Source organism: Hippocampus comes, unplaced genomic scaffold, assembly GCF_001891065.2.
Source record: "Hippocampus comes isolate QL1 unplaced genomic scaffold, H_comes_QL1_v1.1 scaffold90, whole genome shotgun sequence".
Lineage (NCBI taxonomy): Eukaryota > Metazoa > Chordata > Actinopteri > Syngnathiformes > Syngnathidae > Hippocampus > Hippocampus comes.
In genome coordinates this window covers 802,759-807,887 of record NW_017804912.1, presented here as the reverse complement: position 1 = coordinate 807,887, position 5,129 = coordinate 802,759, and the positions used below count along the sequence as shown (strand labels likewise).

General features: G+C 48.9%; 1 protein-coding gene across 3 annotated transcripts in view; it reads left to right on the top strand.

The window, feature by feature from the left end:
• The window catches only part of LOC109524631 (pituitary adenylate cyclase-activating polypeptide type I receptor-like), a 25,698-nt gene that overhangs the window by 12,917 nt on the left and 7,652 nt on the right, over positions 1-5,129 (top strand). For 2 of the 3 annotated variants that reach the window (XM_019884647.1, XM_019884634.1), the window contains exon 2: positions 3,695-3,760. The gene's annotated coding sequence lies outside the window, so the exon portion shown is untranslated. Of the gene's footprint in view, positions 1-3,462; positions 3,761-5,129 lie in introns of those variants that run through there. The other variant, XM_019884640.1, reaches the window with a different exon arrangement.

Genomic DNA, 5,129 nt, shown 5'->3' with positions numbered 1-5,129 from the left:
TTTGCCGTTCTCGTCCCCCCCCCCCCCCCACCTGCTGCCAATTTAGGAATGAGCAATTCCTGTAGCGACATCAATGTGTCATGAAAACATAGCGGGGAAAAACAGCGGCCTTTTTCCATGGGAGGTGGCGGAGGCGGTTGCATTTTGACATTCCTCCCCAGGCAGTGCCACACTTTGCTGTCAAATCATCGGCACAAGAGAAGACTTGTTTGGGATTTGCTTCCTCCCACCTGATAATTAGCAGAGACGGATTAAATGGCGACATGACTCGGTGGCGTGGAATACAAAATAGTGTGATGCAATGAGAGGTCATGGGGCACTTGGTGAACGTAGGCTGATTTCATTTCTCTTCCTCATGCCTCCGACTAAAGCCACACCCCTCACATAATAAGACATGCGCGATCGGAGTGGAAGGCGGTCTTCCAAAGGTCCACAGAAGTGGATTCTTACCTCGCCCTGGCCAACTTGACCTCATTCGCATTGGAGGTCAACCCGCACTTCCCTCGTAAACTTACTTTGTGCACTTTGACTTCCTGCATGGACTCCGGAGATTCCGTTTCTGCTTCCACCACGTCAAGGACTGTGCACCGCTCGCGCACTAATTTCAAATAGAAGGAGAGGAAATGTTTCCTTTGGCTGCAAAACCCAGAACGGCGCAAATTGTTCAGGATATAACCCTGACCCACCAGCGATTTTGAGGAAGACCCTCTTCTCCGGAGGCGGACTTCGACAACAATTTATTCATTGGAATATTACAATTCACTTTGGAGTCAGCCAATCCTCCATGAAGCGTCTCCAGTTGGTCCAGAAAGCTGCTCTTTGTTATTAATTCGTTTGTTGCTGTATGAATTATTTTTGCTCCATGTAGAGCACTTTGTATGCAGCCGTGGCTGTTTTAGAGTCCTCAAGGAATACAGTTGAGTTGAGATTTAAATGGACTCTCACGCTGTTCTGGTTAATATCGTATCGCACCGCAATAAGTCCCATCATATATTAATCACAACACGCACACACGCACACACGCACACACACACACACACACACACACACGTTTTTCTTTTTCAAATGAACGGGCCGTCTCATCAATGACAATAATGAGGCATCGTGCGATATTCGAAAGGAAAATGAACCGAAATTGACGAAGAACCGAAATGAAGAGAAAGCTGACTCCGCTTTAGAGTGTCGGCTCATCAAGAAACACGTCAAAAGCCTATTTGGCACTGTTAACGCTCACTCACATTCTCTGTCCTTGTACCTGGACCTGATCTCAGCCGTTGTTGAGGAAAAGAATAATCTGCAGCGATCTCAGCCCGCCTCTGGCCAAGATGGATTTTCTGTCGCGTTTCCAGCGGGGAGCAGCATAATGAGATCACAGCATGCATTTTTCCTGGACAGAACAAAAGCAAATCGACGTTTCAAATCAAGACAAAGCAACAATCCCGTTGAAAAACGCTTTTGCCTTCATCATCCTTTGGTGTTCTGCGTCGGCTTCATCTTTCCGTGACGTTACATTTCTACCGCAGGAAGAAAAGTCGAAAGCTGCCGGCATTTGTATCATTTAAACTGATATGGTAAAGAACTCCTGTTCATAAACATGTTGGCTGTCTTCCCCTGGGTAAGCTCTTCCATCTGTGACCCAGAATGAGATCAACGTTCCCGCTTTTCTTTCCAGGTCTTCGTTTCGATGTGATTCACAAGACGTGAATGAAACCTACGTGAACGTTAAACACTTTGTTTGGGGTCTTTTTATTTTTTTTCAGCGCAAAAGTTGCGCTCAGCAACTGCTTTTTAGTCATTTTGAGCGCTGGCCTTCCTGCGTGGTGCTTGCGTGTTCTCCCCGTGCATGCGTGGCTTTTGTCTGGGTACTCAACTTTACTCCCACATTTCTAAAAGATGCATGGCAGGTTAACGGAGGACTCTAAATTGTCCCCGGGGTGTGACTGTGAACAGTAGTTGAAAGTGTCCCCCCGCCTAGTGCCCAAAGACGGCTGGGGGTGTGCTCCAGCACGCCGCCCTCGTGACAATTAAGCGGCTTGGATAATGGATGGGCTGATGGATGGAATACATGCTGCATGTGCAGATTTGATACAATCTGGATTATATTCTGGAATAATTATTCCACCTTGGGATAGAGACGCACCCATCTGTTCAACATGTAGCGTAAATCAAATCGTGGTGTGTGAGCGTGCTTGAATCATTTTCATATGAGAGACTCAAGAGAATCTTTTCTTTCGGGCGTCGCTTCAAATCCCCCCCAAGGCGGTTTTGTGCTCGCCGATTTCCATTCCCACGTCAGCATCCTCAATTACCTTCCAGCAGCACTCGACATCCCCTTCGCATTCAAATGCTCCAGTTGCTATGGCAACCCATACGGCAGCATATCATTCTCTTTTCCGAATTCAAAACAGGATCAATTAGTGATGACGTCTGTACATTGTGCACACGACTCCCACCCGGATCCTCGTGTCTTTGGGAGTGACCGGCCTGGATGCGCATCCGGCACGTTGCGTGCGCTGTTGATGTCGTACACTTAATTGCATGTCCAGAGCAAGTCGACCGCATAGCGCAGTCGAGCTGTGTGCACGGGTGGACTTTTCTTCGTTTTGCTGTTTTCCTCGACTCGCATGGGTGGAGGCGGGCCTTTGCGCCGCTGTGCGCCACGGTGGGGTGGAACGCAACCGACTCCCGGCAAATTGAAGCGGTTCCCCTCATCGGTACAAAAAAAAAAAAAAAAACCCAAGCACACTTGCTCCACAAAATTAGAAAAGTTGCTCCTCCAATGAAGTCACTCCACCAAGGCAACAAATTGTTGCCAGCCTTGCGTTCGACCTCTTCTTTCTGGAGGTGGGGCCATCACCCGCCCAAGAGCAGGAAATACACAAAAGGTTTACCTGCATAGCCTTGGGGGAGGTCCTGTCATCTAACCGTCCTAATGAGTCCATCTCAACATTGTTGTTCAGGTAGAGGAGCAAAGATGGACCAGGGTTGCACGGGCTCAGACGCAGGACCTCAAGTGGGACTCCAGGTCATGGATATGAAGTCCTAGCTCCTGTCCAGATGGTCCAGATTGGCTGCGGCCCCTCCGTTTGAGGGAGGCGATGACATAACTCTTCTGAGGTGCGGGCTGGCACGATCCAGTTGCAAATTGCTCCGCATTTGTGCCAACCATCAGCCGGAAGCGGAGGACTCGTAATTTCAAAGGTATGATCAGTAAAGGATTCCGCTGCAATCGAATTTTGAACGCAGTCATTTCATACTGATCAATTCTTGATTTGCTGGAGGTGGCACCTCCACCCCGCTGATGCGCCGGTGCAGCGGCAGGGCAAAAAGCCAACGAGCCGCCGGCGCCAAGTCAAGCCAATATCTGAATTGGCAGCAAGGCGAGGAGGCCAACCGCTACGGGAAAAACTATGCTCACTTCACTTTGACGGGAAAAGGTGATGCTGTCCCAGGTTCCTAAGCACGCTTGTTTTCTTGGCTTTGTTATTGCGTGCGCGCGCACACGAGTCACTCACTTTGCATCTATAGCGGAGTGAGAGAGAGAGAGAGTGAGACGGACGGAGGGAGTTCAACGCTCGGCGGGGCTTTGTCCTTGCAAATGATCACGCCGGAGTTATTTCAGCCCCCGGACACTTCCGTCTCGGCGCATTTGGGATGAATGTTATGTTTGTTTGTTTGTTTTTCGCGGAGTAAGATGGACCCTCTGCGGAGATTTTTCATCAGCGCGGGAGCGGCGAGATAAAGACTGAACGCGAAAATGGTAAGATCTTGCTTCCGTCACACTAAGTGTGCGCAGCTGCTGCAGTGCCGGCGTTGTGTGCGTGTGTGGGGTTTTTTTTTTGCATCCTAGTTGAAGCGCGCACGGCAAGATCTTGCAGACGCGCGTCGGGATCTTGCGGCATGTGTCTGCTGGGGTGCGTGGAGGTTGTTCCTCGATCTGCTCCCTCCCTCAGGGCGATTTTGTGCAGAAATATTTCTCAAGTCTATCGGAGCGTCCTTCGCGTTCCCTTCTGGGAGAGAAAATAATCCGTCACTTGCGGGTACGGATCTGTTTTTTGTTTGTTTGTTTGTTTGTTTGTTTTTTTTATCATGGTCATGCTAATACATTTAAAATGGTTTTGGTGATCTTTGTTGTTCTGGTGTATTTTGGATTTCATTTGGATGAGCGCGCATGTCACTGGTGTTACACAATACAGCCAATTTCCATTCTTTTGGAGTTGAGCCTTGCACCAGCCAACAACACAGCGAAGCTATCTTGGCCACTGTTGCGATAAAGTGGAAGACAAAATTGTCCACCGTCAAGAGGGCAAAAGAGAAGACAGACCGACCGACTCTTGATTTTCAATGGGTCTGAAATGCTTTCACGCAAAGGAAAATTTCCAATAAAATCCTGATATCTGAAGTCCAAACGCGTGTTTTCGCAACAGTCGCCTGGTCCAAGATGTCTGCCATCTCATTATTTTTGACAAATGACCCTCATTCATTCCAAACGTAAAGAAATGGGCATCACGCTGACTGAATTCTAACGATTCTGTCGCATCATCTTCCGTCGTAAATGTAACAACTGAAAGTATTGAGGTGAAACCCAAACGAAATATTCGGATTCAACAAAATGCCTTCAATAAAGCATGAAAAAGCTCAATATTTGCTGCCGAAGACGGCAGAGCCGTTTCAAGCGAAAGAACAATCATGCCGCTTGAAAGTGGGATGAGTTTACGGCCTGTGAGGCCGAGCGAGCTTTTCCCACCTCGCAAGCGACATCCCCTCTGGGAAGAGAAAGACGCATCTTAATAATCGCATGCCCTCCTTCTCTCCAACGAGCTGTCCAATCCCAGCGCGCATTCCGCGGCAGTGCGAGCGAGTGATCATCCGAGTGTGGACGGCAACACGACGGTGAGAAGTTGTTGACATCGGGCCACTGATTTCACGCTCATCGTCCATCGGCCTGTCTGGTTTCAACGGTGTGAATGTGACAAGAGAATATGCACACTCGCTAGGCTGGATCGGTTGCTGAATACATTTTGGGGGGGGTGGGACAACGTGGGCCTGCTCTGGCTAGTCACGCTTCCGATAAACCAAAAGTGCTTCATTTTGAAGACGTCCTTGAGAACTACAGGTCACGCTTTTGC